This window comes from Apium graveolens, chromosome 2 (genome assembly GCF_009905375.1).
Source record: "Apium graveolens cultivar Ventura chromosome 2, ASM990537v1, whole genome shotgun sequence".
Lineage (NCBI taxonomy): Eukaryota > Viridiplantae > Streptophyta > Magnoliopsida > Apiales > Apiaceae > Apium > Apium graveolens.
The window spans coordinates 212,593,302-212,612,202 of NC_133648.1; positions in this window are offsets into that span (position 1 = coordinate 212,593,302).

Below are 18,901 nucleotides of genomic sequence, written 5' to 3' on the forward strand. Positions count from 1 at the left end.
ACAGGTCCATAAATTGCCGTATAGGAGTACCGTCTCGGGTCTCCTTTCCTTACTCGACTTTCTGTTTCCTTATTATGAAATGTTTCAACCTTCTCCCATAATCGGGGTTATCTTATACATTAAAAACCTTGTTTTCCACTCTATTATGTTATGGGTTCTTTCTTTCTTGATGGCAACCTCCCTGACTATCACATTCAGGGTTTTCCCTAAATCTTATTCCTCAAACTATGGCTCTCATCTAAGTTCTCATCCTTAAGCTCTTGAACTTTTGGAACCCAATTTCTGTAGAAACACCTCACTATCCCCTTATCATCTTTCTCAGTATGGATCTCTTCTCCAGTCATTGACTCTCTGCCTTCATTCATCACTTTTTCTGGCACAATATGTTCTTTTCCAAAAATTCGGTTTGTATTGCAATCTCAAACAGCTTTTCGGTACCGGCTCCGGTTACCTTCACTTCTATTTCCATTTTCTCAAAATCTCTTATAAACTCTCCCAAAGACATTATTATCTTGAGTCTCTCCTTTTTACTAAGGGCATCAGCCACCACATTGGCTTTCCCTGAATGATAAAGAATCTCCCAATCATAATTCTTGATTAGCTCTAACCACCTCATTTGGTGCATGTTGAGCTCTTTCTGCGTGAAAATGTACTAGAGCACTTATGGCTTGTGTAAATCTCGCACTTTTCTCCATACAAGTAGTGCCTCCAATCTTTAGGGCAAAACTATTGCCATGAGCCCAAGCTCATGGGTGGGGATATCGAATTTTATATTCCCTTAATTGTCTTGACGCGTACGCGATTACCTTGATGTGCTGTATAAGAAGCACCCTAATTCCTTATGTGAAGCGTCACTAAACTTCACAAAATCTCATTTTCCATCCGGCAACGCCAACATAGGGAATGTCACCAACCTTTGCTTCGGTTCTTAAAAGTTGTTCTCGCATTTCTCTGTCCATTCAAACTTCTCAGTCTTACGAGTAAGCCGCGTTAAAGGGGCTACTATCTTTACAAACTTGAACAAACCTCTGGTAGTGACCGGCCAATCCTACCTCTGGGAGTTGCCCTAACCATGGTCATCAATTCCTCAGTGGTCCTTTATTCATTCTTGTCAGGATCCTTCACGGGATCCTCCTCAGCAACAATCCCTTCTAGGACAACATCCTCAACCGTTACATCCTCAATATCAACATCATTCGGTCCTGCATTAGGACGCTCTATTGGATCCACAATCAGATCTCCAATTAGTAATAAAACATCATCGCGCTGTTACTCCTCAACCTCAGGGTTCGCTGTCCCGCTACCATATATGATAACGAACTACGCTTCTATCACGATATTTATAAGGGTTCCCATAAGGGTTTTAACTGTCAATACTACGTTAGGTAGCCCGACTATGAACTTTGCAAGAGTTCTTATTATCTTAGTTATTATCTTAACGTCACATCATCTCTGAGGTTTATAACGCTTGGCTCTGATACCATTTCTGTAACACCCCCAAATCCGGGGTCGGGGATCCGGGTTGTCACGAGTTCCATTTCCCTTAACAACACCCAATCTAAAAAAATAATCGATTACTCTGTACTGTGACCCCACAATAAACACACACACCACAAGTTATAGTCTCAGAGATGAATATCCAAAAATAATCACAAGTCGCTTTATTCCACCAATATATGCCAATACACCTTAAAAGGGTTTCTGAATAAATTTACATTTCTTTACCATTATTACAATTCATAAATATACATCAATCTGGTACATCAAAAGTTGAAGCCTAGCCTATTGGTAGTTCCTACCTCAGCTACAATGACATCAACACCTATAGGAAACTGCGGAACGTTTCCTATTCGCTCGCGAATTGGGAGCTTGGTCCTGTTCATCTTTTCTATCTGTTGTTGTGTGATGAAAGAAGAAAGCAAGGGTGAGCAGCAAGCCCACCAAAATAATATGTATAATGATTAACAATATATGAGCCTTCTCATAGTACTCATGAAAGTCTTGGTCAAAAGAAATGAACCAAGTTTGATATCTTAATGCGATGAAGTCGCAAAATATTCAGTATACATACATATATACTTTTCACAATCTTTGAAATCCTCTGACATGTATAATATACACAGAGTTCCGGTTTATAACTGTATAAAAATATCGTTGCAAGGTGATCTCATATATATAACCTTGTCTCAACGTTTTTCTGAAAATCTTTGACATGCACCAGATAATCATTTACTAGATATAAGTTTAAAAGATGAAGTTACAAGATACTCCAATATACTTATATCTTTTCCAAATACTGCTTGAACTACCACCGTTCAAGTTATAATGAGCTTTCAACAGTTCATCACATAGATGAGACTACAAGACAAGATTTGAATAGATTAAATCTTTAAAATATCATCAAAATAAAATGAAGTTATGAGATACTTCATTTGATGCAAACATCATTTTGAAAACTTGACCCTGCCAACACTCAACAATCGCCCAACCGTAGCCTTTCTATCGAAGTGCTCTGGGTAGTGTTGCAGAAATATCCAATTGGATAATGAACTCATTACGGGAGTTTGCCGCGCCAGGAAGACCACTTACGATGATCAGTCGTAGTAGTATAACCCCACCATTTTCTACATGTAGAGGAGAACCTGTCGGATTTACTTGTCAACCGAACACTGGACTCCTAAGGAATGGACCGTCTTAGCGGAACTTCCAGGCCATTTTGGGCCAATATAATAAGGTTGGGCCGGCGCCACTCGACCACTTACGCCACTCCTAGTTCTGATGAAATCCATGACTCTGAAACGTAAAGCTCGTCCCCCCTTTCCCCAAGTAGAAACTTGTTGATACGGCTCCACCAAGAAGTCGTATCTAGTTGGAAAGGAAAACTCACCGATATTTCCCAGGCGATGCGTGTTAATGGATTAACTTGTTCCAAGAATTTTACTTCCCGAGTGTTGGGTAAGTAATCAAAATTCTTTTATCAAGACCGCAACCTTGTTGCGAATATAAAACACACCACAGAGCCGGATCCCTCAGGTTTTGAGCGAGTATTTAAATCCCCTTTGAAAGGAGGATCTTAAATATAAAAATGAGTTTTGGGATCCGCTCTAACTTTTAAAAATTATTTTGAAGACTCGCAAAATATTTTTAAGAATGTTTGGAGTGATGCTGATTTAACAAAATAAATCAGTCCCAATATATTAGAAAATATCTGAATATTATTATTTAAATAATATTCCCATAAAGAATAATCTTTATAAAAATAATTGAAGTAGAAGTTTTAAAACTTATACTTGAAATGAATATTAAATAACCAAAGATATACCTATACGAAAGTACTATCTTTATTTGAATAATCAAAAGTGAGTTTGATTATCGACACCTTATTCTTTAATAAAATAAAGAATATATCTCAGCAAATAATCGGAGTCATAGATCCTCAAATGAATATTCAAATAATATTCAATAAATAAAATAAGCTGAGTCATAAGCCCTCGAATGAATATTCGAAATAATATTCAATAAATAAATAAGCTGAGTCATAAGCCCTCGAATGAATATTCGAAATAATATTCATTAAATAATAAGCTGAGTCATAAGCCCTCGAATGAATATTCGAAATAATATTCATTAAATAATATAAAGGTATCGAATAAACCTTATTCGATTAATAGTTTTGAAACTATAACCATATATATATAAATATATATATATAAAATCTACTCGGGATCCTCGACTCCCGGTTTTAGAAAATATTTTCACCTTTGGGTCCCTATACTAAGGGTATATGCAAATTACCGCTATTCTCTAGCATAGGTATTATCAACTGAACCAACAGATATATATGGCAAGAATATGAAACAGGCATGCATATGTACCATATCACATGCTACAATATATCGCAAGAATTTGCTAATTTAACCATCATGCATCTATCACAAGATAATGCATATACAAGTGTATACATCACAACAACAGTATAACGGATAGAAAACTTGCCTGAGTGCTCCCGGAAAGACTTAAGCTTAGAGTGGGTCCGATAACCTATGAACAACAACATAAGTTGGAATTAAACCTCGATCGCTTAAGAAACTAGACTTTAACCATTTAGAGTCCAAACGTTCGCTTTCGCGCTTAACGATTTACTTAAGTCGCTCGAGTACCCTCGGCTCCCCTATTTTTAATAAATTAACCATTACGAGCTTTAAGGCGATTCTTTCGCAAGTGTCTTACCAACTGCCTATTACACCTTACATAAATGTTTCATACTTCAATTAGTCCTTTAAGGTCTTTAACCTATGTTTCAATTAGTCCGTTCATCGGAATCAAACGAACCACATATCAAAACGAAGCTCGTAACATGAACTATTTAAACATGGCAATGGTCAAAACCTAGCAGGGAGTTCTCGGGTCCTAATGTTATGAACAAAAGAAGTCTAAAGTAAATCGGACATTACGACGGCTATGTTTACGCGATTTCCCAATTTTATACCATTCCAATTCAACCACCAATCAATCCACAATCACAACCAAATCAAAACTCCATCCATACTACATCATAACAGCCCCAACAACTCAACATTAACAATTTATACTTATTCCCCACATGAACTAAAAGCTTTACTTAAGTTCTTTAACTAATTAGCAAGATTTACAACTCCAAAAACACCACAAAACCAACTAATCTCTACAAACTCAACCAAACTTTAAACAAACAAGCATCATGCTTCATATATACTATATCATATTCATTCCTAATTACTCAAAACTAAAGCTAGGGTTTGGAGTTTATACCTTCCTTGGAGCTTTTAATCAATGAAAGATCCTTGGAATGCCCATGGAAGCCTTGATCTATGCTTAAGCTACCTTGAACTTTCATAAAAAATCAAGAAAACCAAAGTTATTTCTTGAAGGTTACTATTCACCATCTTCTTCCTTGATTTATTGGAAGAGATTGTGAAGGAATTAGAAGCTTAAACTTATAGGACATCCATATCTATGTACAAGGAACCTTAGATAATTACCTTGTGATTTAACAATGCTTGGAACTTGATTTTTGAAAATTTCTTCTTTGAAAAAGAAGAAAAGCCGAGAGCAAGCTTGGAGAAAGAGAGATTTTTATGTTTTTTTGCTTTGATTTGTTTTTTGGTTGGTTGTTTTTGTTTAGATTTTGGTTAATTACCTTAATAACCTTGAACTTTATGTGGTTATCATTCATCCACACCTCCTTCCCTCCTATATCATGCTTACATCACCTTATTGTGTCATCATCCCTTAATTGTCCTCTCCTTATTGGTTGGATGACCTCATCATCCCTAACCTCCTTGATTAACTTCCTAATTGTTTGCCTAATGACCGCTGATCTGTTATACGGTTCGCTTGACTTTCGTTTTCGTTTATCGTTTGAGGGATCATACCCGGGATCTTATTACTTGGGTTTCCTTAAACTTTCTCAATACATTATATTCCTTTTATGATCCTCTCTTATAATCCTTTAATTTAAATCCTTTTTATCCTGTTACCTTATACTCAATTCTTTCCGTATCTAGTGGATTTCCGGGAAAAATCAAAGTGTTCGAAATTGGATTCTGACGATCTTTACATACACTTATATACCACATAGAGTACTAATAATATCCCAGAAGATCAATAACAGAACCCCTACATAGTGTGGCATGAAAAGTTTTCTCATTCAGCATAATCTGCAAAATCACTATTCATAAGGGTTTCAAAAATTTCCAAAAATTGGGGTTATTACAACCTGCTTTCATATGTTCCCTTATGAAATGGTACTTGATGCTGATGTGTTTAGTCATTGAATGCTGCACTGGATTTCCTGTCATTGCAATAGCAATTTAATTATCATTATATATAGGAATAGCAGAATAATCTAACCCATAATCCAGTAACTGATTCTTCATCCATAGAATCTGAGCACAACAGCTTCATGCAACAATATATTCTACTTATGCAGTTGATGTGGAAATTGACTTTTGTTTCTTGCTATACCAAGAAATCAATCTACCACCAAGAAATTGGAAGCTTCCAGAAGTGTTTTTCCTGTCTATTTTGCATCCTGCAAAATCAACATTTGAATATCCAATTAGCTTAAAGTCTGAATCTCCAGGATACCATAATCCCAGATTCATGGTGCCTTTGAGATACTTAAAAATTCTTTTTACAGCTAATAGATGAGGTTCTCTAGGATCAGCTTGGAACCTTGCACAGAGACAGGTAGCATACATGATATCAGGTCTACTAGCAATCAGATATAGGAGTGAGCCAATTATACCTCTGTAGTTAGTTATATCTATTGAAGAGCCAATATTTAAATCTAACTTGGTTTTAGTGGCCATGAGAGTTGATGCAGTTGAGCAGTCTTGTATTCCAAATCTTTTGAGTAAATTCCTGGTGTATTTGGATTAATTTATGAAGATCCCTTCATCAGTTTGTTTAACTCCTAACCCCAGAAAGTTACTCAATTCTCCCATCATACTCATTTGATACCTGGACTGTATTGGCTTTGGAAATCTCTCACAGAGTTTATCATTAGTAGATCTAAAAATGATATCATCAACATATATCTGTACTAATAACAAGTCCTTACTATGGTATTTATAAAAGAGAGTTTTGTTAATTGTACCTCTTGTGAAACCACTTTCTAGCAGAAATAGAGCAAGTGTTTCATACTAGACCCTTGGAGCTTGCTTCGGAACATAGAGTGCTTTATCCAGTAAGTAGACATGATCTGGATACTTTGGATCAATGAACCCTGGAGGTTGTTCAACATAAACTTCCTCTTCGAGTTCTCCATTTAAAAATGCACTCTTCACATCCATTTGGAACACCTTAAACTTCTTGTGAGCAGCATAGGCAAGAAAGATTCTAATTGCCTCAAGCCTTGCAACTGGAGCAAATGTCTCATCATAATCAATGCCTTCTGGTTGTGAATAACCCTTTGCAACCAGTCTTGTTTTATTCCTTGTGATAATGCCCTCACTGTCAGTTTTGTTTCTGAACACCCACTTTGTGCCAACTACAGATTTGTTCTTTGGTCTTGGAACAAGAGTCCAGACTTTGTTCCTTTCAAATTCATTAAGCTCCTCTTGCATTGCTGTAACCCAGTCAGTATCTTGCAGAGCTTCTTCAACCTTCTTGGGTTTAGTTTGAGATAGAAAAGAATGGTAGAGACATTCATTCTGAGTGGCTTTTCTTGTTCTTACACCACTGTCAGGGTTTCCAATAATTAAGTCAGGTGTGTGTGACTTAGACCATTTTCTTGTAGATGGAAGTTGACTCCTTGAAGACGAACATCCCCCTTGATTCATGAACTCTCTATTATATATTTGATTAGTACCACTATTATTTCCTGATGCTCCCCCTAAATCAGTATTCCCATTATCGGCATTTGACTCATTAGAGTTTGAGGAATATGAGTCTGATGATCTTTCTACTGGTCTTTCTTGAGTCGAATCACTCGTAGTAGTCTCTGGATTTGAATCATGTTGCTCCCCTCAACATATGCTTCATTGTTGGAAGAATGTTCACTGTTAAGTGGAACATCAGAGCTTTGAGTGATATCAGGATTTACTGTATCATGGTCAGGATTCAAAAGTTCAGCATAAGGTACTTCATTTTCAAATCTCAATTTGCATGGTCATCTGCATCTTCTAGACATGTTATCTTCTTGTCATTAAAAGATACATGTATAGATTCCATGACTGTTCTTGTTCTCAGATTATAAACTCTGAAGGCTTTTATGGACAATGGATATCCCATTAAAATTCATTCATCATCTTTTAGATCAAATTTGGTCAGCTGCTCCGGATGATTTTTAAGAACAAAACACTTACAACCAAAAATATAAAAATACTTCAAATTTGGCTTCTCTCCCTTAACCATCTCAAATGGTGTTTTTCCATGCATGTTGATCAATGTTGCATTTTGTGTAAAGCGAGCAACTTGCACAGCCTCATCCCAGAAGTAGGTAGGCAATCTTGCTTCTTCTAGCATGTTTCTTGTAGCTTCTATAAGAGTTCTATTCTTTATTTCAACAACTTCATTTTGTTGTGGAGTTCCGGGAGCAGAAAACTCTTGTTTTATCCCCTTGAGTTTGCAGAACTCTTCCATAGAGTTATTCTTGAATTCAGTTCCATTATCACTTCCGATGATCTTCACTTTGTAGGTTGATCCTTTTTCCAGCTCCCTCATATGATCAAGAAGAATGGATGGAGATTCATTTTTGGTGTGCAAAAATTACACCCATGTGTATCTTGTATATTCATCAACAATTACGAGTGTGTACCTCTTCTTGGAAATTGACATAACATTCACTAGACCAAAGATATCAATATGAAGTAGATGATATGGTTCAAAAATGGAGGATTCAGTTTTACTCTTGAAAGATGTTTTCCTTTGATTGGCTTTCTAGCATGGGTCACATAGGCCATCGGGAGTAAAAACTGCATTAGGCAATCCTCTCACAAGATTTTCCTCACAAGTTTATTTATATTGTTGAAGTTGAGGTGAGAAAGTCTTTTATGCCAGTTCCAGATGTCTTCCACAGATGCTCTACTTAGTAGACAAACTTCTGATTCATCAGTTCTTGTGGAGACCTTGGCTTCATATAAACTACCATGTCTTACACCAGACAATGTAATCTTGCCATCAAACTTACTGACATTTTGACATGGTAACCTCACACTGATCAGATTATGCTTGAGTCCTGCAACCAGAGCTACATTTTCAATGATGACATTTCCAATTTTGATTTTTCCATATCCCAAGAATTTCCCCTAAGTTTCCATCTCCATAAGAAACACTTCGTCCAGCTTTCTCCTTAAATTTTGATAGCAGGGATTTATAACCAGTCATGTGTCCTGAGCATCCACTGTCCAAGACTAGAGTGTTCCTTCTGTTACCCTACAATCAGTAATTGGAATTAGTTAGTGTTTTTAAGGACCCAGACTTGCTCGGATCCTTTGGCCTCTTTAGGTTTGTTAACATATGCAGCAGAAGACTTTTTATCAGAGTTCATGTTAATATTCTTACTATCAGTATTTATACATGCAGAAATAGATTGTTTTTTAATTAAAGAGAGCTTCAGTTTATAATAGTCATAATACAAACTATGATACTCTTTACATGTATAAATAGAGTGCCAAACACTACCACAATGAAAACAAGGACTCTGTGGTTTATATCTAACTGTTCTATTCCTAAACTCTGGTTTGGAAGGAACAACATTTATCTCTTTATTCTTCCTGCAAGAATTAGAAAGAATATTAGTGCTACCATAGTTTGAACAGGCCTTTCTAGGTGCATTGGGAGGAGTTACATAATTTTCATTCTTATTAACACCTACCTTGCCATTCCTATTTTTCCTAGGCCTTTTCTTCTTGTCTTTCATGTGTAAATCCTTCAGCTTTTGCTTAAGCTGTTTCTGAGTCATTGAACCAATATTTACTGACTTTGTGTGAACCTGTTCACTCTTATCAGTAATTAAGTTTGATCTAGGTGCTGAGGTTGTACATTCCTCATAGATTGACTTGACAGTATTAGCACTTGGATTAAACTTAATGGTCTTTATTTAAACCTTGTTCAGTTTGACCTTGCTATCAGTTTTTATTGGTTATGTTTTCTCAGTTTCTTTTCCAATTTTCTTATCAGAATTAGATCTAGTTGAATATCCTAATCCTGATCCCCAACCGCCATTCTCTAGAATTTCCTGAGTTGTTTTTCCTGAGTTAGTCCAAAGTTTAATAACTTCCCTTTCTTTAGCTAACTTCTTCTCTAGATAAGCATGTTTTTCTAACAATTTTTCTTTAACATAAACAATATTATCTCTTTTTTTTTTGAAATTCTAGCATGGAAAACAACTCAATTTCTAGGTGATCATTCCTTTTCTTTTAACTCAGTGTTTTCACTCTTGATTCTATTATTCTTCAAGGTTTGATCCCTATAACTAACATGCAGAGTCTTAAGAAATAATCTTCATTCATAGATATCATCAGTATCAAAAGCAAGAGTAGTCTGAGGTACCTTTAATTCAGCATTATTAGACTCAGCGTCAGCATTTTTCATGAGAGCATAATTGACTCCATCATCTGAATCTGATGAATCATCCCAGTTTCTCTTCTTTAAGATCAAGGCTTGTTTCTTCTCAGCTCTGGGTTTTCTGCAGTCAGCTGCAAAGTGTCCAATTCCATCACAGTTGAAACATCTCTCTTTTGACTTGTCAAGTTTTCCAGATCTTGATTCCTTCGAATCAGTATTTCTTTTGTTGTTCCTCTTATCAGAGTGTGAGGAACTAGAACCTTTTCTGGAAAATCTTCTCCCTTTCTTGAAGTTCTTGTAGACCATTTTCTTGAAGCTTTTAACCAGTAGGGCAGCCATTTGATCCATGTCTTCATTGTTGTTATGATCACTGTCAATATCTGATTCATTGTCAGTATTTGAGTCATCATCAGAATTTGATGATTCAGTATCTGGCTTTGCAATCATGGCTTTCCCTTTGGAGTAGCTTTTCCTCCTAGCTTTCTCCGTTGGCTTCTCTTCAACCTTGAGTGCAACTGGTCTGGATTTAGATCCTTTCCTCTTGCTTCTTTGCTCCATCTCTAGTTCATGAGTTTTCAGAATTCCATAGATCTCATCTAGAGGTGTGTTATCAAGTTTATAGTTATCCCTTATTGATGTGACTTTAAAGTCCCACTTTTCAGGGAGAGAAAGTGGGAACTTCAAGTTTGAATCCTCCAAATTATATTCTTTGTTGACAAGGGACAAGTCATTCAGAAACTTCTGAAATATGTCATAGATCTCAGTTAAGGACTCATTGTCCCTTGAGTCAAAGTGCTCATATTCTTGAGTAAGTACTGTCCTCTTGTTCTTCTTGATAGCAGTTGTACCTTGACACTTTAATTCTAAAGCATCCCATATCTCTTTTGTTGTCTTACATCCAATAACTCTATTGTACATAACACTATCAAGACTGTTGTGCAAGATATGTCTGACCTTAGCATCATTCATAATAGATGAGAGATCTTCAGGAGTATAGTCCTTCCTGTCTTTGTCTATCATCTTCTCTGGTTCTTCTGCAACAGAAACAGCTACCTTCATTGGTTTATGAGGACCATCATAAATCCTGTTTAGATATTCAGGATATGTGGCTTCCAAACACATGGACATCCTGACTTTCCAGATTGGATATTCATGTATCTTCAGGATTGGTACCTTGATTGCTTCATACCTACTCATGTTGCTGCTGATCTGTGATATGGTTGGGGGTGGTGGTTTTGGATTATGTGTTTATTCTTCTTTGTCTGACATTGTTGATTGATTTTCAGATCTTAAAATGTTTATATTTTAACAGCAAGCTCCGATACCAATTGTTAGGCCCTTAATCAACTGTAGAGGGGGGTGAATACAGTTAATACAATCAATTTGATAAAGCTTCAACATAATCAGCAGTTTTTATATTAATAGATAAAAACTTATTACAAACGTACTTTCACAAAAGGATGAAAAAATATCCTTGAGAGGTTCTAGGTTATGCGAAATATATAACAATGTTCGCAATGATTATAGCAAGAACCTAATCTGTGCTTTATATATAGCACAATTACACAATGTATAAGAAATCATATTCTATTAACAAGGAAACCTAATACAATGCTTCTGAGATAAAGTCATTCACCACCTTGAGTTTCTGTTTCCTTTTCCTTATCGAAGATCAATTGATGTGACAAATCCAGACTTCGTCATCCGTTGACATCATCATCCGTCGATATCATTATCCGTTGATATCATCATCCGTTGATATCATTATCATCCGTTGATATAAGTTTTGATATGAACTTCTGATAGTTTCTACTGATATTATCAATTATATCTAACATCGATTATTCAAGAACAAGAAACCAACACTAAACTTTCTTCATGTCTTTGGCTGTAAATGCTATATTCTAAGGAATCAAACTGAGCAGCATGGAAAGTTTGATGTCAAAGCAGATGAAGGTATTTTTGTTGGGTATGCAGTTAGAAAACCATACAAAGTCTACAATCTCATAACCAACATTGTTATGGAATCTGTACATGTTGTGCTTGATGATAAGAAGATTGAAGGATTGCAAGATGAAGGTTTCCATGAAAGCCTCAAATTTGACAATGTTGAGTGTAGTGATTATGAAAGTGATCAAGAAATAATCTCTAAGGAAAATGCAGAAATGTCAGTAATAAATGAAGCACGGAATTTTACATCCATCGAGAGACAGGGTACATCATCTGTTGAGAGACAAACTGCATCATTCATCGAAAGACAAAATTCAACATTCGCTGAGCCATCAATAGGAGTTGAAATTCAATATAGATCACACGCCGAAAGGACCATAACTTCATGTCAAAGATCCACAAACTCAAGGGGAGTTTCTTCTAATCAAAACCCATTCACACATCAAGACAACTTTGAGGCCTCTTCATCTAGAGCTAATCTACCACAACAAAGGAAATGGACTAGAGATCACCCATTTGAACTAATTATTGGTGATGCATCTTCAAGAGTGCAAACAAGAAAAGTAACTCAAGAAGAATGTCTATATAGCAGCTTCCCATCACATGAAGAGCTAAAGAATGTAGAAGAAGTTTTGCTGGATCCTGATTGGGTTTTAGCTATGCAGGAAGAGTTAAACCAATTTGAAAGGAATAAAGTATGGAAGCTAGTACCCAAACCTAATGTAAGAATCCTATTGACACCAAATGGGTATTCAGAAACAAGATGGCTGAAAATGGCATAGTAGTCAGTAATAAAGCTATATTGGATGCTAAGGGCTATTGTCAACAAGAAGGAATAGATTTTGATGAGACCTTTGCTCCTGTTGCAAGACTTGAAGCCATTAGAATCTTTCTAGCCTATGCCAATTTCAAGGTCTATCAAATGGATGTTAAAAGTGCATTTCTGAATAGAGATTTGGAGGAGGAAGTCTATGTCAGTCAGCCTTCTGGTTTTGAAGATCCCAACTTTCCAGATTATGTCTACTATCTTTTGAAAGCACTTTATGGATTGAAGCAAGCACCTAGAGCCTGGTATGACACTTTGTCAAAGTTCCCTTTTAAAAATCAGTTCACAAGAGGTACTGTTGACAAAACTCTTTTCTTTAGAAATGTTAATGGCTCTAGTATACTGTTCATGTTTATGTAAATGATATTATATTTGGCTCTACAGATGAGAAACTTTGCAAAAAGTTTGCCAAACTGATGCTAAGTAAGTATAAAATAAGCATGATGGGAGAACTAACATACTTTCTTTGTCTACTAGTTAAGCAAGTTAGTGATGGAATATTCATTAGTCAAACAAAATATATTTATGATCTTTTAAAGAATTTTGACTCAATGAATTGCACATCTGCCAAAACTCCCATGGCCACTGCTACTAAACTTGAGTTGAACACAACTCAAAAGTCTGTGGACATTTAAAGCTATAGAGGCATCATTGGCTCTCTTATATATTTAACAGCCAGTAGGCCAGATATAATGTTTGCTACTTGTCTTTGTGCTAGATTTCAAGTTGATCCTAGATAATCTCATTTTGTAGATATCAAGAGAATTTTCAGATATCTCAAAGGAACACCAAAACTTGGCATTTGGTATCATAGAGATTCTGATTTTGATCTAACTGGTTATTCAGATGCAGATTATGCAGGTTGTAGAATTGATAGAAAAAGCACAACAGGAACTTGTCAATTTCTAGGAAACAAGCTAGTATCCTGGTTTATTAAGAAACAAAATTCAGTTTCTACTTCTATAGCTGAAGCTGAATATATTGCTGCTGGTAGTTGTTGTGCACAGATTTAATGGATGAAGAATCAACTGTTGGACTATGGTCTACAGGTGGACAAGATTCCAATTTTCTGTGACAACACAAGTGCAATTTCCATTACTGAAAATCCTGTGCACTCAAGGACAAAGCACATTGACATCAAATACCATTTCATTCGAGAACATGTCATGAATGGTACTGTGGAACTTCATTTTGTTCCAAGTGAGCAGCAACTTGCAGACATCTTTACCAAGCCACTTGATGAGTCAACTTTCACTAGGTTGGTAAGTGAGTTAGGTATGCTTAATTATTCCTAATTTGTTTTGATGTTTAAGCAATTTATAATGCAGCCAGAAATAAATTTGGTTTTTCCTAAAAAGATGAAATTTTGGCTAAGTCAAAATTTACATCTCGACGGATGTTCATTATCCGTTGAAAGTGAACATCCGTTGAATTTCATTATTTGTTGAAAATCAAATATTTTTCTGGGTACTTTTTATCTCGATGGATGTCTGTTTAATCTATATCTGTTGAATTGCTTTAATCATAGTCGTTAATTCTATACCTTATCCGTCGAATTTACTTACAACATGTAAGTATATGTCGATGGATAATCTCTAGAATTTCTACAGTTTATTTCATTTTTAAACGGCTATTTTCGGAAAATTTCATTGGTTACTTTATTATATTTTTCAATTTTTACTTGTTTATTTCTGAGAAAGTATAAAAGCCCCCTTTCATTTTTAATTTTATTTTTATCTTTCTCAAAGCAATTTTACTCTCTTCGTCTCCAAAACAAAAACCCTTTTCTTTGTAACTGCTTTCAATCACAACAATGGCACATGTAGTCAAAATCATGTCTCAATCTGGATTTGTTTATGAGAAGAACAACTTCGTAGCACTGGTGAACAAAGATATTGCTACTTCTGAGGACTATCACAAGATGATGGACTTCATTTGAAGTTACAAACTAAGCTATGCGATGCTTGAATCTCCAGTTATCTACTGTGAAGTTGTGGAGAAAATTTGGACTACTGCAGTGTAGAACTCTAAAGATAAGACCATTGCCTTCTCTCTCAAAGGTAATGACTATTCCATTAATTATGATGAAATTCAAGCATGCTTTCACTTGCCTGAAAACAACACACTTGTTCCAGACACACACACAGATGTGAGCACCATGCTTGTGTCTATGGGTTATTATCTCAATCCTGCCAAATTAGGTGAGATTAGGAGAATGGGCCTTGGAAAAGAGTGAAGCTTTCTCTGTGACTCTTTTATAAAAGCATTTTCAGGAAAGATCAGTAATTTTGATGTAGTTACTTATTATATGGTTAATATGCTTTATATGCTTTTAAGTGATAAGTACTTCAATTTCAGTAGTTCTGTCATGTATGAACTAGGGTATAAGATAGGAGACACTAAAAAGAGTTCAAAGAACTTATACTATTCTAGGTTCATTATGATGCTAATAAATCATGTGTCTAAGGACCTCTTGATTGAGAACCTAACAAATAAGCTTGATTGTTGGGTCCAAGAAAAGAGGGTACTTGCTGATCTTAACAGGAACAATCTCCACAGTGAGGTACCTCTCAACTATCTTCCAATCATGGAGGCACATCAGGTAAGTGAGGTAACTGTTTCTGTCTCTACTATCTCTCAAGCTCAAGTTTCTTTGTAAACTACTGTGGCTATGGCATCTGTGACTGTGACCAAACATATGCCTACCCAAGCCACAAAATCCAAAATTTCAAAAACCAAGTCAAAGAAACCTCACTCTAGTTCCTCTCAAAAGAAACAAGTTTTAAAAAATACCAAAGAACAAGAGGGGAGTGTGAAGGGTGGTAAGGAAGGTGAGAGACGGGGTAAAAATCAAAGAAACCCTAAGGATAAGAAGAGTGAGGTAAGTGTGACCCAAACAAGCCACATTGTAGTCTCCCAACAGACTGTAGTGCTTGAAAAGGAAACAAGCTCATTGCTAGTTGCATCCTCCCAAAAGGATGTGACCATTGAAACAAGCTTTCAACCAAGAGTACAGGCCAAAAGGGGAAGAGACACTGACCAACCTCAAACCTATATCAGAAAGAAGAAATCTAAACCTATGGGGGAGTCATAGGGTGCACACACAGTGCCAACTGCAGTCAAAGACTCAATTATTGCACCATCACAAAGTCAGGTTGATGTGGCTCCCATAAATATGGAGTCACAACCAAAATCTCTAACAATTGAAACACCTCACACACACAATTTTCCCACAAACTCACTGGATGTAGATATGATAAACACATCAATTCCTGATTCTCCATCTTTGAAACTCATGGAGGAGCCAAAATCCATAGCAAGTGAGCATCATCTTATAGATGATTTGTTGGCTCACTTGCCATTTCTTTTTGATACTACTGAGAAATTTGTGCATAATCTCAAATCAATCACCACAGATTCTACAATAGTTTCAACTCCTAACTCTATCATTTCTACTCTCTCGACAAATATTCCTCATCCGTCGACTAGTGATTGTCTTTCGACGGATAAGCATCACAACAATTATCCGTCAACATTCACAACTGCTATTTTGACGGATGTCTTTTATCCGTTGAAAGTCTCTACATAACTTGAAATTTCTAAACATATTACTAGTGTAGATGACTTAGTGATTGTTCAATCATTCTTAGGATTGAGGGAAGGGAGTGACTTGAGTGAGAGGCTGAGTTGCTCTTAGGCAAAAGGAGAGGAAAAGAGTGAACTAATGCATGCTATTTCTTCCAACATGGAAAAAGTGAGTGAGAGGAGTCCCACCTTAGATGGTGAATGTGAGGGTGTGTGGGTGGAAAGCCAAGGGGAGCCCTTGATGCAAGAAAAGAGAGATAATAAGAGAAAAGCAGGTACAGCAGAATGGGAAGATCCCATTGCTAGTGAGTTAAGGGATGTCAATGATGCAGAAAAGGAGCAACTATTTCAGCAAGAATATCAAGATGTTTTAGATTCTGTCTCTTTTGACGCTGAGGAATTTACTCATCCTATTCCAGCACATCAAATTCTAGCTGAACAGGGCAATGAGGATGCTGAGAAGATATTAAACTTGGTGCACGCTACAGCTTCTATGCTAAGGGCAAATGATGCAATCAATTCACTTGCTACTACAGCTGGTGATGACTTTGACTATCCTTCTGGTGCCTCTGGTGATTCTTTTGTTGATGACTCTATTGGAGAGGCTGCTGAAGAAGTAGGCAGGAACATAGGGGGAGAAACTGAAACTCCATCTTGGATGTTTTCAAAGGATTGCAACTATTATCGCCTCCAATCCACCTTATTCAAACTGATTCATCAAACTCAAGATGCAATTCAAGCCACCAATAATACCAACACCAAAAGTCTTCTACAAGCCCATATAGAGTCTCTACAGTTGCACAAAATTCAAGCTCTCCAACATAATCAAACTGTAGATGAACTGAAGCAGGAGATTGAACAAGTCAAGGAGAATATCTCTAAGAGATTAGATGCCAAACTTCCTAATTCTACAATGTCAAGTTTAAACGAAAATCTCAGAAAGGAACACGACTTGAGTTGGAAAGTTGAGGACTTGGGTTCAAGGCTGTCAAAAGTGGAGAACTCGGTTGCTCAAATTCTTTCTAATCAACAAACTCAAACTCAACTGCTACAGCAACTGGTGGCTACTCAAACTTCCAACCCTGCTCAACTTGATGATAACAAAAAGGGGGAGAAGGATGTAATTGTCCAAGTTAGTAAGGGGAGAAGGATATGCACATTCAAGTCAGTAAAGTAATTGTTCTATCCATTACTTTCTCAAAGCCACCAGTGTTAGACAGTATTGATCTAATCAACATAGCAGCAACTGAACTCAAGCTGAAAGAACAAAGGCAGAAAATTGATGAGAAAATTGAAAAGGTATTTGGTCCAATTGAAAATCAAGACAAACCTGTGAAGCACTTCACACAATTGAGACAAACTCCAATAAGTGAAATAAGGTTGGAGAATATGGAAAGGGGTCAAACCTTAGCTAGAAGACATCAAAAGGCCACAAATCAACCAACCTTGCCCATAATGGAGCAAGCTGAAATCAAGGTCCATCCTGATGTGAATTTTTATGGTGAACCAATCATTCCCAAAGATGAACCAATAGACTGGGAAAGCCTACCTATTCCAGAGCTAAACATTCCACTACCAACCACCTCTAAAAGAAGAAAGAACATACCGAAGTAGCCAGTCAAATCTATCCCATTTCAATCTAAAACCTTATCTAAACCCAAGCCAACATTCAACAAAGGAGATCAGCTCTTTATTTGTGACATAAAGGAGTTTTGAGACATAAATTTTTACTTGGATGAGCTAGATGAAGTGAGAGCTATTGATGCCCCCAACACTCCTATAAAGATTAGTGTTCAGGTATAAGGGTGGAAAGGAATTTACTTGGCCTCTTCATAGGATTCTCAATGAAGGCTACTCTATCTTAGTAAAAGTATTCTCTGCAATCAAGAAAAATTTTGGATTCACCAAGGTGGCCAAAACAAAGATACTTAACAAAATTCAACAAGTACAAAGAAGCTGGAGAGACCCAAGTGCACTACCAAGAATCTTAACTATTCCTTATACTGGAAGTAAAGTGTACTTGATGCCATATTGGTTGATGGAGTTCAAGGATGAAAAGAACACCAGAAGATTCTTCAGATTAGAAGACCAGCTAAAGATATCAGGCAATGAAACTCTCAAGGAAATCCAGGAAATGTTGGATCAATCTAATAAAGATGAATCTGAGTTCTACAGACAACTCCCACACTAGATACAAGAGAACAATGAAAAACTGGGAAAGAAGACTCGACACTCAAGGAGAAAAGATTAATTTGTTCAGACTAGAGGAGTACCTTGAACAAAGCCTGTAAGACTTGTGTGAACTTTCTTTTATCATCTTTTGATAAACTTGCAACACTTATCAATTTTATCTTTTATCTGCTATTGAATGATCTTTTTGTATAAGGTGTTTTGTTATCATCAAGTCCTCCTAAATTTATGCCTAAAATCCTAGTAGACATAAATTGGGGGAGATTGTTAGGAATATGTTATAGGCTTGATGACATT